Source organism: Oryctolagus cuniculus, chromosome 17, assembly GCF_051225735.1.
Source record: "Oryctolagus cuniculus isolate XC-2025 breed Fujian yellow rabbit chromosome 17, ASM5122573v1, whole genome shotgun sequence".
NCBI lineage: Eukaryota > Metazoa > Chordata > Mammalia > Lagomorpha > Leporidae > Oryctolagus > Oryctolagus cuniculus.
Window position 1 is genome coordinate 70,619,135 of NC_142883.1, and position 16,971 is coordinate 70,636,105.

The 16,971-nt window shown below is 38.9% G+C and overlaps 1 pseudogene; it reads right to left on the reverse strand.

The window, feature by feature from the left end:
* Positions 1–11,234: 11,234 nt before the first annotated feature.
* LOC149121368 (protein DEK pseudogene) lies at positions 11,235–12,518 on the reverse strand (annotated as a pseudogene).
* Positions 12,519–16,971: the final 4,453 nt, after the last annotated feature.

The window sequence follows — 16,971 nt, forward strand, 5'->3', positions numbered from 1 at the left end:
CACAGTACTGGCCCCCATCCAGGTTTACTTTTAATGCTTATGATTGGCTTAGTTAGTTTGGTCTCATGATTTCATATGAATTTTCCATTAATTTCATCCACATCTGAGAAAAATGTTTCAGTATTTTCATTGGGATTGCTTTGAATCTGTAAATTGTTTTAGGTGGTATGAAGATTTTGATAAATTATTTCTTCCAATGCATGAACATGAAAGATTTTTCCAATTTTGTGTTTTTTCCTATTTATTTCCTTAATGTTACATTCACTGGAGAAATTTTTGATTGGATTCTTGGTTAAATTTATCCCAACAAATTTAATTCTTTGTAGCTATTGTGAATGACAATTATCTTAAAAGTTCTTTCTCAGATATGACACTGTGTATATAAAAACTTTTGATATTTGTGTCGATTTTATATTTTGTAACTTTTCAAATTTCTCTCATGAATTCCTATAATCTCTTAGTGGAGTCTTTTGGTTCCCCATGTATCAGATCATATACTCTACAAAGATACTTTGATGTCCTCCTTTCCCAATTTTATACCTTTTCTTTCTTTTTGTTTAACTGCTCTGGCTAAAACTTTCAGAATAGTAGTAGTGAAAGTGGACATCCTAGTCTAGTTCTGAATCTCAGTGAAAATGCTTCTGACTTCTCACCCAAAAGTATCACGGTGACTGTTGGTTTGTCATATATTATCTTGATTGTGTTGAGAAATGCTCCCTGTATACCCAATTTGCTTAAAATTTTATCATGAATTTTGTGTTTTATCAAATGCTTTCTCTGCATCTATTGAGACAATCATACATACAGCCTTCATTCTTCAATTAGCTGATATGATGTATCACATTTATTGATGTACATATTAAACAATCCTTGCATATGATGGAAAAATCTCACTTGGTCTGGGTGAGTGATCTTTCTGATGTAGTGATGGATTCTATTGGATAGTAATTTGTTGAGTATTTCTGCATCTATGCTCATCAGAGATATTGGTCTATAGTTCATTCTCTTTGTATCTTTTTCTGATTTTCTGATGAAGATCATGCTAACTGCTTAACAGGAGTTTGGGAGGAATCCAGTCCCTTCAGTTGGTTTAAATAGTTAACATGAATTGGGATTAATTAATTAATTTATTTGAGAGGCCAAGTTACAGACAGAGAGAGGGAGAGACAGAGAAACAGAGAGACAGTATTCCATCCAGTGGTTCACTCCCCAAATCCAATCCAGCTGACGCTAATGCACCAAGGAAATCACTAGAGGATGACACAAGTGCTTGAGACCCTGCACCTATGTGGGAGACCAGGATGAAACCATTGGCTCCTGGCTTCTGGCTGGCCCTGCCCACCTGCAGTCATTTGGGGGTGAACCAGAGAATGCAAGATCTCTCTCTCTTTCTCTCTGCAACTCTGCCTCTAAAATAAACATGGGGAAGTGCTTGATATAGCAGGTTAAGTCACCATCTGCAGTGCCCACATCCTGCATGGGTGCCAGTTTGAGTTCCATCCAGCACCCTGGTGATGCACCTGGGAAAGTAGAGGAGAATGGTCTGGGTCCTTGGGCCCCTACCTCCCTTGGGCAACCTGAAAGAAACTCCTGGCTCATGGCTTCAGCCTGGCCCAAACTCAGCTGTTGCAGCCATTTGGGGAGTGAACTAGTGCATAGAAGATTCTCTCTCTCTCTCTGCAACTCTGACTTACAAATAAATATTTTTGAAAGGCCACAAATGATTTTCACAATTTTTGATGTCGCTTTTTCACAATTTTTGATGTCGCTTTTTCTTTTTTGTTACCAATGTATTTTATTTGAAAAGCAGAGTTAGAGAGAGAGATTGCGATCCCTTCCAACTTCTGATTTATTGCCCCAAATGACCTAAATGGCTGCAGCTGGACCAGGCTGCAGCTGGGAGCCTGGAACCCCATTTGAGTCTCCCATTGGGGTGGCAGGGGCCCATGTACTTGGACCATCCTCTCTGTCTGGAAGCATTATAATTAACATTATCAGGAAACTGTATTAGGAGTGAAGCTTTAGGCACCCAAACCAGCTCTCATAGAGGAGGCCAGCATCCCAGGTGGTAGCTTAACCAACAGTGCCACAATGTGAGTGTTTGATATTGTGTATTCTTAACTGGAATGACTTTGCATAATTTCTTTATGAACCTCCATATTTTTTGCTATGTTTCTGTTTTATTGAATAGAAAAATATATTGTATTAATACAGAAATTATTAAAGTTTTTAAAACCAGTTTTTATATTCTCTATTATAATCATCATTATAATCCTTAAAACCAATTTCATAGAGACAAATCTAACCTTTACAAACAATATTTTGTGACTATTTATATTTGAAGCATCCTGTTTTACTGACTTTCCATTATCCTATGATTAAGTTTTCACAGAATCCAAATTCATTATCCTATCATGTTTAGAGGTTTTGCATCATAAACCACTTTTCCTAATAAATTGTTTATATTTTCAAGGAGTATTTATGCATCCTACTGCTTTTGTTCTTTATTTTTAAATGAAAACTATGGATAACAGTTATTGAAAAGATTGTGAATGGTAGAGAGGTGGCTTGTGTTTGGGGCTTTAAGCCATGGAAATAGCCTCATGAATAACTGACAGCCTTACTGTATTGAATTAAAATATGTTCCAAAATGTGTATATATGAAATACATGAAACTTGCATACCTTAAATACAATTAAAAAAAAAACCTGATTTTTCCAGAGAGCTGAATTTTTTTAGCCTAGGTTCTTTCTTCAGTGATAGGGAACTTTTAAATTGAAAGTAGTTCAATAAAAATTACACCTAAAGTAACATAATATGGCCTTGTACCTAAATACCATTATTTATAGAGTGGCTTTCAGGGCACTGACATTTTAAAAAATCTGACACCCAATTCTCTAATAATATGCTATAAGTGTTTTGATCCAAATAGTCTGGAAGATAAATATTTTTTGATTGTAGAATTCCATAGGTGGAAGATCATTGAATGATCCAGATGTAAAATCAAAATAATCTTGGGCTGGTGTTGTGTTGTACTGGGTTAAACCACTGCATGCAATGCAGGCATTGCATATCTAAGTTCCAATTTGAGTCCTAGATTCTCTGCTTCCATTACAACTCCCTAGCAATGTGCCTGGGATGGTAGTAGGTGGTCCACGTGGTTGGGCTTCTGCTACCCATGTGGGAACCTGGGTGGAGTTCCACATTCCTGGTGTTGACCTGGGGCAGTGCTGGCCATTGTGGTCATTGGGGTAGTCAACTAGTGGATGGGAGATAAAGCTTTCTCTCTCTGTCTCTACTCTGTCTCCCTCTCTCTTTCAATAAATAAAAAATTAAATTAATCCTAATCCTTAAGGACATTGTGTCCTTGATACCAGGTGAGAGACATGGTTTTTATGTTACGGAAAAAAATAATAAAATTTGTAAATACCTATGTCAAGTGGAAGTTTTATTTTATTTTATTTTATATTATTTATTTTATTTTATTTAGTTTTTTGACAAGCAGAGTGGACAGTGAGAGAGAGAGAGAGAAAGGTCTTCCTTTGCCGTTGGTTCACCCTCCAATGGCCGCCGTGGCCAGCGCACCACGCCAATCTGATGGCAGGAGCCAGGTACTCATCCTGGTCTCCCATGGGCTGCAGAGAGTACTTGGGCCATCCTCCACTGCACTCCCTGGCCACAGGAGAGAGCTGGCCTGGAAGAGGGGCAACCGGGACAGAATCCGGTGCCCCGACCGGGACTAGAACCTGGTGTGCTGGTGCTGCAAGGCAGAAGTGGATGTTTTAAGAAGATTTCTATTAGGCACATCTGTGTAAGAGGAGTTTTATGGTTTCACATTTTTCTTTCTATAGTTTCAGATAATTTGAAACCCCTCATTACCATTCATTTTCCTCATCAGTGCCTAGCTTTCTAGATACCCATAATATCTTCCTTTGCTTTATACTTTCAGTAATTTTATAAGAACATGTCTAAGTTTAGAATGTTACAGGGTGATTTTTTAAACACATTTGCACTGCATAAGCATATATGTTCAAGTATATTTTGCACTTAAAAGCTCTAGATTTTCAGCATGTGTTCTGTTCCATTGCTTCAGCTTGCTTCTGTGTTGACACCGTTGCTGGATTATCTTCTCTATGTACAACATTTGTATCCTCTCAAATCTTTTTTAAAGGATTTATATATTTATTGGTATTTTTTTCTGTTAATAATATGTCTTTTTGTTTAATTCTGATCAACCAAACTGGATAGGATAGATGTTGATTTTAGTTTCCACACAGGGTTTTGTTACATTGATTTTTTTCTCCTATGTTTTCCAAGTTTTATTGACTTTTTTCGCGTTTCACAATAAAAGTGGGTATGCACTAGCTCATGTGCATTCTTGGGGACAGACAGACGTTTGCGTGGATTGTGTGGCTGAGAGGCACTGGTGCTGATTATTTATGGTGATGTCCTGCTCACTGACAGACTGTGTGCTGCACCGTGCAGTGCTGTGAGGCATCCTTGCCTGTGTCTGAGGTGAATTATTAACAGCCAAAGGATGACCCGAGAAATGTGTGGGGCAGAGGCCTCAAAGCCAGCACTGTACATATCATAACGAGTCGCTATGTGGGCATCACAAGAGGTTCATTCTCCCGCCATAGGACAAGTGACGCAGAGGTTCGAGGGCGCCCCCGACTTCCTGTCTCCGTTTTATACTCTGTAGTGCACGACCACTAGGGGGCGACCTCTCCAAGGCACCAGAGCCACCCAGGGATAGGCTGCAGTCCCCATGGGGCTGACCTTGTTCTCCGTGCTGGGGGTGCCACTTCCGGGACTGCATCATTGAATTTATCCTTGATGATGCAGTTTACCTGAACTGCTCTGGGGAGCTATCATAGCCCTAGTAGTTTACAAACCACAGAAACGGACTCACAGCGGATGTGAAAGTGGGGGTCTCAGATCATGGCCCTGGCAAGTTGGGGTGAGTCAGGGGTCTGGTTTCTGGTGTCTAGATGGACATTCCCAGAATCTTCAAGGGGATAAATGAAAAGACACACACTGGATCTGTTTTGTGAGGTTTCTGAATCCACCTGGCCACCTCACAGCCTCACCCGGTGATAACCTGGTTCCCTCTTGATCACCTGTCAACATTTAGTGCTCTGATCAGACCACAGCAGACGTTTATCTTTGTGTTCTACCTGTTGTTTGGGGTTTACTTTGCTCTTTTTCTAGTTTCCTTAGGTAGAAATCAAGGTAATTGATTTGAGACAATCCTTATATGAGGGGGCTTCAAAAATTTCAGAGAACATTCAATTCTCTTTTCAATGTGTTTTTTTTTTAAGATTTTTTTTATTTGAAAGAGTTAAACGGAAAGAGCAGGAGAGGAAGAGAGAGAGGTCTTCCATCTGATGGTTCACTCTCCAACTGGCCACAATGGCTGGAGCTGTGCAGATCAGAATTGAGGACCCAGGGAGCTTCTTCCGGGTCTCCTTCATGTGGGCAGGGGCCCAATGACTTGGGCCATCTTCCACTGCTTTCCCAGGCCACAGCAGTGAGCTAGATCAGAAGTGGAGCAGCAGGGACTTGAACCAACACCCATATGGCATGGCGGCACTGCAGGCAGCAGCTTTACCAGCTACACCACAGCTCTGTCCCCAAGGTGTGTTTTTTTTTTTATTTTATTTTTGACAGGCAGAGTGGACAGTGAGAGAGAGAGACAGACAGAAAGGTCTTCCTTTGCCGTTGGTTCACCCTCCAATGGCCGCCGCTGCAGCCGGCGCACCGTGCTGATCCGATGGCAGGAGCCAGGATCCAGGTGCTTTTTCCTGGTCTCCCATGGGGTGCAGGGCCCAAGCACCTGGGCCATCCTCCACTGCACTCCCTGGCCATAGCAGAGAGCTGGCCTGGAAGAGGGGCAACTGGGACAGAATCCAGCGCCCCAACCGGGACTAGAACCCGGTGTGCCAGCGCCGCAAGGTGGAGGATTAGCCTATTGACCCAAGGTGTGTTTTTATAAAGAACTTCTGAAAACCCCTTAGAGACATTTACTGCTATTTTTTTCTTTAGTGTCTCTAAAGATACATTACACAGATTCCCCTATGCTGTATTTTCATTCAATGTTTATACCTTCTAATGTCTCTCTTTATTACCTCTTGGACTCAGTTTTACTGCAATGTGTTCTACTGAGTTGCTAAGTACTTCAGTGTTTTCCTGATACTTCAATGTGATAGTTCTTTTGGATTTGGTTGGTTTGTGGTCATAGAACATAATTTGTATACTATCACTTTCATATTATCCTGTAATTAATATTTGTTTTGGTCTACAACATCTATTTTGGTAAATGTCCTATGGATACTTGAGAGTGGTGGCTTCACCTGTATACTTTTGCAGATTTTCTTCCTACTTGTTCTACCATTTGCTTTATAAAAGGTACTGGGATATCAGATGATACTTGCATTTTTTTTCTATTTAAAAACTATCTTTTTTAAAGGTTTATTTATTTATTTGAAAGTCAGAGTTACAGAGAGGAGAAGCAGAGAGAGTGAGAGGTCTTCCATCCAATGGTTCACTCCCCAGTTGGCCGCAATGGCCAGAGCTGTGCTGATCCAAAGCCAGGAGCCAGGAGCCAGGAGCCAGGAGCCAGGAGCCAGGAACTTCTGGGCCTCCCACGCAGGGGCAGGAGTCCAAGGACTTGGGCCATCTTCCACTGCTTTCCCAGGCCATAGCAGAGAGCTGTATTGGAAGTGGAACAGCAAGGACTAAAACCGGTGCCCATAAGGGATGCCGGCACTTCAGGCCAGAGTGTTAACCTGCTGTGCCACAGCGCCAGCCCCAAAACTCAACCTTATTTTAAAACATGCATTTTGAAACTTTATTAGATGCATAAATTTTAAGATTATTGCATTGTCTTGATTAATTGAACTTCTTGTAATTATGAAATGGCATTTTTATTGCTCATGGTAGTTTTGGTTATAGATACACCTTGCAGAAGCTCATATTCCTCAGTTTTTATTTGTCAAATGTTAATGTGGCAAATATTTTCCATTTTTAAATGAATTTGTGCTTTTACATTTAATGTATATATCTGCTATGGAGTATACAATTCATCTTATTTTCTCTGTACTGTCTAATCATTTGACTTTTTATTGAGACTTTAGACTACTTTCTTTTAAAATGAATATTTATATAATTCAACTTATCTGTCATAATATTGCTTTCTTTTAATTCCATATGTTGTTACACGATTCTGCTTTATTTTAGATTACTATTTTATGTATTTTTATTCATTTGAAAGATGCAGTTATGGGGCAGGGGGATAGAGAGGGAGAGTGAGAGGGAGAGAGAGAGAGAGAGGTCTTCCATTTGCTGGTTCACTCCCCAAATGATCACAATGGCCAGAAATCAGCTGATCTGAGACCAGGAGCCAGGAACTTCTTCTGGGTCTCCCAAGCAGATTCAGGAGCCCAAGCACTTGGGCCATCTTCTGCTGCGTTCCCAGGCCATTAGCAGGGAGCTGGATCAGAATTAGAGCAGACAGGACTCGAACCAATGACCATATTTGATGCCAGTGCTGCAGGTTAGGGCTTTATCTGCCTGAGCCACACTGCCAGCCCCAGTTACTATTTTATGATTTGGTTATATTTTTATTTTAGGGGGAATTATTCATTAAAATCCTTTGTTTTGATACCTTAGTAGCTGCTTTACAACTGATAACATAGATTGCAATTTATCATAGTCCAATTGGAAGTAACACCCTAGCACATTATATATAATAAAAATACAATAATTTCTCATTGTCCTATTACACCCTTCCCTCTAGGGTAAGATTATAATTATCATTAAACTTAGAAAAAAATTGCTATTTTTCCTTTCAGATTTTTTCCTCTCCATCTTTTGGGGCATATATATATATTATTTTTCATTTATTTATTTATTTTTATTTGACAGGTGGAGTTATAGACAGTGAGAGAGAGAGAGAAAGGTTTTCCTTCGGTTGGTTCACTCCCCAAATGGCCACAATGGCTGGAGCTGCACCCATCTGAAGCCAGGAGCCAGGTGCTTTTTCCCAGTCTTCCACATGGGTGCAGGCCATAGCAGAGAGCTGGATTGGAAGAGCAGCAGTTGGGACTAGAACTGGTTCCCTCATGGGATCCCGGAGCCTCAGGTGGAGGATTAGCCTACTGCTCCATGGCACTTGCCCCAGGGGCTAATATTATTCACTTAAAGTTTTATCCTAGATTAGCACTGTCTCAAAGATGCACATATTTTTATGATGTGTAATATATGTTAATTTCCATCTAGTATAGTGACAATCACTGGCACTGTGTTTTATATATTTACAACTGTAGGTTAGTTTTTAAAACAATTTTTATGCTTCCACTTACCTGTTTCCAGACTGATTTTTTGATGCAGTTAAGTTCCTTATAAACAGGTTCATCTTTGCCAGTCTTGTTTTATGATTTGTTATGTGGATCAGAACCATGCTTAGCCTATGAATAATTTCATACCGCTAAGGCAAACACTTTTATTATTACTCTCTTCACTGTCCCATGACTTAGGAGTTTTTCAGTCTGGCTGGTAGGAATGGATGATTAAATGCAGCACTACATTGGCACCAGGCAAAATTTCCTGTAATGTCCCACCCACAGTGTTTGGGTGTTTTCTGAAAGGCATGCACTGTAAATGACTTGAACTAGAATTCAAGGATGGCCCTATACAGTTCCTGGTTTCTTTTTTTTTTAGATTTATAATTTTTATTGAGAAGATTTCTAAGAATATTTAAAATCAAAGGCCAATTCGCAGGTCCCCTTTATTGCTTATTCCATTCATTAAACATACTTTCCCTAAATTCTTAATAAGTTTATGAAGAAACAAGTCAGCCTATGAAAACACCTGTTCACATTCAACATCAGTTTTACATAATTCTGTTTTATGATGCATTTTTAAACACTCCATTAGTTTAAGATTCAGAGATTATTTAATAAACTGATTAAGACAAAAGATAAAATCAGTCTCATTCAAGAGTGGTCCAGGACTCTGGCCTCAGAATCAGCCCTTAAGGCATTTGGATCTGGCTGAAGAGCCCATGAGAGTATTTTAGGCATGGAAAAGCCAAGACACTCTGGCAAAAAAAAAAAAAAAAAAAAAAAAAAAAACTAAATGAAAGATCTCTGAGAGTGAGATCCCAGTAGAAAGAATGGGCCATTAAATAAAGAGGTACTTTTCTCTGAAGGGAGGAGAGAACTTCCACTTTGACTATTACCTTGTCTAAATAAGATTGAAGTCGGTGAACTCAAAAGGCTTCCATAGCCTTGGAAACTCATGATTAGAGCCTAGGGAGATTACTGATGCCATAAACAAGAGTGTGAAATTGTTAAGTCAACAACAGGAGTCACTGTGTACTTACTTCTCATGTGGGATCTCTGTCCTTAATGTGTTGTCCAATGTAAATTAATGCTATAACTAGTATTCAAACAGTATTTTACACTTTATGTTCTGTGTGGGTGCAAACTGATGAAATCTTTAATATATACTAAATCGATCTTCTGTATATAAAGATAATTGAAAATGAATCTTGATTGGAATGGAATGGGAGAGGGAGTGGGAGATGGGATGGGTGCAGGTGAGAGGGAAGTTATGGGGGGAAGCCATTGTAATCCATAAACTGTACTTTGGAAATTTATATTTACTAAATAAAAGTTAAAAAAAAATGTAGGCCAGCGCTGCAGCTCACTAGGCTAATCCTCCACCTGCAGTGCTGGCACTAGGTTCTAGTCCCAGTTGGGGTGCTGGTTCTGTCCCAGTTGCTCCTCTTCCAGTCCAGCTCTCTGCTGTGGCCCAGGAAGGCAGTGGAGGATGGCCCAGGTCCTTGGGCCCTGCACCTGTATGAGAGACCAGGAGGAAGCACCTGACTCCTGGCTTCAGATTGGCGCAATGCACCAGCCATAACGGTCATTTGGGGGGTGAACCAATGGAAGGAATACCTTTCTCTCTGTCTCTCTCTCTCACTGTCTAACTCTGCCTGTCAAAATAAATAAATAAATAAATAAACATGTAGATGTAAAGGCATTTGAGGGATAATACACAGGAAAAAGTGGGTATCTACAGTGAGAAAAAAGACACAAAACATGAATATTCTTATTTATTTTTATATTCATAGCAAAAAAAAGAGTGGTCCATATACTGATCACCTAGAATCGTGATTGGCCAAAATTTCAAACCCAACAGCCCCAAATACACAAATGCACTGAATTTCTTTAATGGCAAAGATAAGCATATTATCACTTCTGAGAAATACTTTGTCAGAGATAGCCACTATCGCCTAACATTTCTGGCACCATTACCTGGTACCTTTATCATCATTATGAGGGTGGTCAAGTTTTCTGTAAATATGAACATTTTATATGGGCAAAGCAGTTAATAAGAATTATTTCATTTACTAATGAGCCAAATGTGCTTGTATATAACTCTTCTTCCCAAAGTTTTTGAAATTTTGGTGTATTGATTTTGGTCTGTCCTTAATATAAAATGTATCAACAAACATTTTTGCAGAGTTAACACTAAAACTACAAATTGATGACACTTTAAAGGCAAAGCAGGAGCACAGTTTGTCCCTTTAGTGTCCTGTCACTGAATTCTTTCACTGCTGTCACACTATATGCCTCAACACTGACATTTTATCATTTACAAGTGGAAAGAAACCTACCTATGTGAGTTTAAAAATTGACCTTCACAAAAGAATTAAAAACCTTATATACAACAAATTGGTCTTTAAAAATACAGAAAGAACATCTGTCACTTCTGTAATGCTGACAACTTGGCAAATAGACACATGCAGGAGAGAAGTTCCAACCTAGTCCTGGACAACTGTAGCATGTGTATTGTTACATGATGAACACACCATCACTGAAGCTTTCCCTCTGACAGAAGAGATGTGGATTCACAATAGTTCATGTGCTAAAATAGTCTGTGTATGAATGCCGGTTATAATAGCTTGTGTTCTACCTGATTAAAAGAATGTCTTAAGCAAGCTAATATGAAGTGCACTAGAAACCACAACTCAAGGATCTATATCCTTATATAAATCAAAAACGTACAAAATACAACTATAAAAGAAAGAAATAATTGCTGCCATGCAAGAATTTTAACTAAAAACTGAATAGAAATGCAATTTAAAATGGCAAACTCAATTTTACATTACACTCAAGATAATAAAGGGTCAGCAGGTTTGTCCTACCACAATGCTTAACAAGGATTTAGAAAAGGAAAAACATTCTCTTTGCTGGTACAATGGTATAAATCAGATCTTCGAATCTATGGAAACAAGTCATCTCAGTCTCAAGAATTAGTTCTTTAACGGTTGTTTTAATGAAATCTTTTCTTTCAGTTAACTCATAAGCAGGATAATTTTCCTATACCTCTTTACAAATCTGCTTCATTGTGACTTCCTCCAAGTTAGATTTGGCCAATAATTTCTTTACTGTTTCCTTTAACTCTTCTTCGGTAGGTGGTTTCTTCAATTTTTTACTTAAAGGTTCATCATCTGAACTATCCTCAGATTCACTTTCTTTCTTGAACTGTCTTGATTCTTCTTGGCAGTGCTGCTGTCTGCTTTCTTAACATTAGCACTTTTTACAGACATTTTACTTTTGCAGTAGCTTTCTGTTTAGGTTTTTCTCTATTAGAAGTCTTTTTCAATGGCTCCTCTTCACTTTCTTTACCTTCATCCTCTGAAGACTCTTGTTTTTCTTTTCATCATCACTACTAGACTCATCTGACAGAATTTCAGGATATTTGGTTTGCTTCGCCTTCCTTGTTGTTCCAGAGCTGTTGCGCACCTTCTTCCTGCCTTTGCTAGAAGTCTTTCTAGAATTTGGCAATGGTTTGCCAGAAGGCTTTGGATTCAATAAGAAATTCAAGATCCTCTTCACTCGTTCACTATTTACACCTGACCTCTCCTAATCAAGAACCACGCAGATGCTCTTTAACACGGCATTTCTAAACTTTTTCAACATTTCTTCCTTCTTTTTATACTGAATACTTCCATTTTCAAGTGGAAAACCTCTGAACTGACCCACATTCTTCTTCAATGAGGACACTGTGTCTGGTCTATTGTAAAGCAGTTTTTGTAGATTTCTAATTTTATCTGCTTTCTTCTTACTCAGAAACAAATACATCCTTTCAGTTTCACAAAGTGCCTGCCCCTGTCCTTTGTAAGGAAGAGACTTGCACTGTCAACCTCTCTACTTTGTTCTTTTCCCTCTTGCCTTCCACCGTGAGACTCTTTCTCCTCCCCTTCATCCTCCTCTTCATCATCTTTCTCCTCCTCCTCTCCTCGCTCTCCTCTCTTGGGCGGGCATGTGGGGCTCCTTCTCTGATGCAGTGTTGGGCGGTGGTGTCCTCTCCCGCCGCAGTGGGGGTCGACGAAGAAACTGAGGACCGCGGGTCCTGGCCGCCTGAGGTACAGGAGGCTCCGGGGGCTCCGAGGCCCCAGTGAGGAGAAGGCGTGCGGGCCATGGTCTGGCCGTGAGGCTCGCGCTCCCCGAATCAACAAGTCCTGGTTCTTCCTCATTCCTGCCTTTTCCTCCCCCATATTCTGCCCTGTGATATGGGACTGCTTTGTGTTCCCAGATGCTCGGCTTCATCACATCTGCTCAGGGAGTCGGGCAGACACTGCCCCAGTTCCTTCTCCTGTGATTTGGTCTAGAATCTCTCTCTAGAAGGAGCTGTGGAGTGTGTGAGGCCTACTTCATTTCTTTTCTGGCTTTCCGGTATTGGCTTCATTTCTTGAGGCCCATTATTATGAACATTGTGCATAATGCAGGTATTTTTTATTGTTTCATGTAGGAAGATAAACAGCCCTTACTTTATCTTGGTAACAAGCCAACTGCATTTGAGCTTCAGCATGTGTTGTAGATTGGCCAAGATAATCTTCTCCCTTTTTTTAACTGCTTTGTGCCTATCTTTTATTTTTCAGTCTACTTATCCTACCTTCACGAAAATCTCCCCTGGTTCTAGTGCAGATTGAATTCTCCGATGTGATCATATTAAACTCTGTTATCTTAATAAATCTACATAAATTTAGAGTTGTAATTTTATTCTCATTTCTTCTTCACTAGATTCTAACCTGAATAAGAACAGCAATTTTGTCTGTTTTATCTTCAGAGCCTAGTATAATATCTTACATAGTGTGGATTCTCAATATATTTCAAAATATATTTATATTCTCAGTATATATTTGTACAGTTAATGGGAAAATTAACATCTCTTTACATAAAAGTATTCATTTTGTTTCTCTTATCTTCATACTGATAGTAGATTCTTTCATATCGATAATCCAGACTGTACTTTTTTGATATTAAAGATTACCATATTTGCTTAAGAATTGCTATGGACTCCTTATATGGAAAATAAAGTGTACAAAAAATGGAGTTGGAGGGCTGGTGCCGTGGCTCACTTGGTGAATCCTCTGCCTGCGGTGCCGGCATCCCATATGGATACCAGGTTCTAGCCCCAGTCGCTCCTCTTCCAGTCCAGCTCTCTGCTGTGGCCCAGGAGGGCAGTGGAGGATGGCCCAAGTGCTTGAGCCCCTGCACCCTTATGGGAGATGAGGAGGAAGCACCTGGCTCCTGGCTTCAGACCAGCGCAGCACCGCCTGTGGTGGCCATTTGGGGAGTGAACTAACAGAAGGAAGACCTTTCTCTCTGTCTCTCTCTCTCACTGTCTATAACTCTACTTGTCAAATAAAAAAAAGATAGAAATAAAATATTAAAAAAAGAAGTTGGAAGACTCTAAAATCCAGAAATAAGACTATAAAAATCTGAAATAAGTGAAATCACAGAACATCAATTGTTGAATGTAAGCAAGAATGCTACACAGTAAGGTAAGACATCTTTCTTTTATGGAAATAATGACCTATTTACTTTTCCTAAAAAAAGTCTTGAGTGATAGAGTGTCTTATAAAGGTAGAGACACACACTTCTCTCCCCCCCACACACACAGAGAGAGAGAGAGAGAGAGAGAGAGAGAGTGTTTCTACTGATAAACTCTCCAAATGGTTACAAAGGCTTGGTGCAGAACAAGAATGAATGTAAATATATGTGAGGTCAACTTAGGTTTCCCACATAATACCAACAACTCAATTACTTGAGCCATCACTAGTATATCCCAAAGTCTTAACTGGCAGGAAGTGGAGTTGGGAAACAGAGCCAGGGAATCACTATGCCAAATGTTCACCCTTGATGTATTCTTTTGGCAATTTATGCCAGAAGACAACCTAGGATGTGAAATTATTGGATTTAGACAACAGTGGGTGAAACTATCATTTGATAGGCACATTAATAAAGTGACAAGTATATGTAATGGATTTTTGAAAAAAATATTGTTCAATTCAGTTACATGAAAATTGAAAATTAAAAAAATTATAAAAGAATAATGAAAAAAGAAAGATACCATATCTGGAGCTACACTTTTGAAATTCAAAATTAAGTGTAAACTTAAAATACCATGAAGCTCAAGAAAAGGCAAAAATATGTTACCAGAGGAGGGAACGGAATTTGTTGGATTAAGCTGGTTCTAAGAAATGGTAAATAGGGAAGTTACTAGGAGACAGTGAACAACCCAACCAAGATAATGTGATGTTCACAGTACTAGGACTGGCCTGTATAAGATATCGACAATATATAAAGGTGATAATCACAAGTTCAAATGAAATAAAAGGCATGTACACCTTATAATATAAATTATATTACACGACTGCTAATAGTATTTAGCATTATAATACAGGAGCCATAATAGATTTCCAGGGCATATAATTTTTTCATCATTATTATTCCAAATATTCCAAAACATTTACAAATTACAATTAAAAAAATGAAGATATAAATCACAGGTCATCCAAATAACCAGGATAATTTTAATGTGAAGACATTTTTAGGTATTTATTTACCTAATATTCACAATGCAAAACTAACTATTTAGTCACTTAGAACACCAAAAGTACTGACCAAATATCACCTGGGAATGGAGAATGAGTAAAGTGGCATGAGACAGTTCTGAAAAAGAGTATGTGAATACTTCAATAAAGCTTAGGGAATTTTCATTGATTTCATGATGTCACAATGAAACCTACAAGCAGGATGATCTCAGCTTCTCTGGTAGGTAGGCTGACTGGAGGATAAAATTGATATTCTCAAGTAAAAGAACATCTAAACAAAATAATGGTATGCACATGTTACCATATAAGTTATACATTGATTACTGGAAGTAGCACAAAGCAGTAAGTTAAAGAGCAAAAATGTAGTGGCAAGCAGATGTGAGGTAACTTGGTGAACTAAAAGGGCTAACAATTACTTTAAATTTGAGAAAATAATAAATTTCAGAAAATCAAGGATCTTTAATGACATTTACTATTAAAATCATAACTGAAATGCATCAGCATCTAAATCTATACTTGAACTAGTACTCAAACAGTATTTTTCACTTTGTGTTTCTATGTGGATGCAAACTGTTGAAATCTTTACTTAATATATACTAAAATGATCTTCTGTATATAAAGAGAATTGAAAATGAGTCTTGATGTCAATGGAAGGGGGGAGGGAGAGGGAAAGGGGAGTGTTGTGGGTGGGAGGGAAGTTATGGGGGGGAGCCATTGTAATCCATAAGCTGTACTTTGGAAATTTATATTTATTAAATAAAAGTTAAAAATAAAATAAAATAAAAATATAAAAAATATCAATAATCATAGATTTATTTACAGTGTTCTAGACCACCAGAAAAGTTAAAATCTATATCACCTCAAAAGATAGATTTACTATATTGGTAAAAGGCATTTTTCATGGAGGAGGGTGGGTACATATAGAACAGGCCAAGAACCCTTAGCAAAATTTTTGGTTTTGTTCATCCCACAACGAAAAAACCAAGCAAGATGGAATAAGTTTCTCAGTGCTAGGATTGTCTTACCTAGGTTAATTATGATATATGCTGTTGGTAGAGGTAAATTCCAATACAGATAATATAATTTATATTTTGATTACCAGAATTAGTACTGAGTAATATTATATGAGCAATCTTCTAATGACAATAACATGCTCATGCATCTGGTGAATATGAGTTCATTATAATCACATTAAAATGATAACTAAAAGCTTAATGAACATAAATCAGGGAAAGACAACCCCTTTATCCAAAACATCATGAATGATTATATATCCAAGTGGTAGCAGTAAATTCAGAGATGAACAAATATACAAAAGACAGACAGTGCTTATAAATGATATTGTGTTTCCATAAATAGATCTTATTTCTTGGTAGGAGCAATAATGATATGAAAAGCAGATATAAAAAAGGGGGATGGGGCTGGCACCATGAGGCAGTGGGTTAAAGCCCCAGCCTGCAGTGCTGGCATCCCATATGGGTGCTGGTTCATGTCCTGGCTGCTCCTCTTCTGATCCAGCTCTTTGCTATGGCTTGGGAAAGCAGCAGTAGATGACCCAAGTCCTTGGGACCCTGCACCCACATGGGAGACTTGGAAGAAGCTCCTGGCTCCTGGCTCCTTTCTTCAGATCAACTCAGCTCTGGCCATTGCAGTCATTTGGGGAGTGAACCAGCAGAATGGAAGACATCTCTCTCTTTTTCCTTCTCTCTCTCTCTCCCCCCCCCTCTCTGGCACTCTCTCTCTCTCTCTCTCTCTGTAACTCTGTCTTTCAAGTAAATATAAATCTTAAAAAAGTGGGGGACTTGGTGAAAAATACTTCATTACAATTACAAAAAAGCAAAGAAGAGCATATTTTTAATGATTTATTTTATTTGAAAGAGTTACAGAGAGAGAGGTAGAACCAGAGAGATGTCTGGAAAGGTCTACCACATGGGTGCAGGGGCCCAAAGACCTGGGCCATCTTCTACTGCTTTCCCAGGTCATAGCAGAGAGCTGGATCAGAAGTGGAGCAGCTGAGACTTGAACCGGGTACCATATGGGATGCCAGTGTTGCAGGC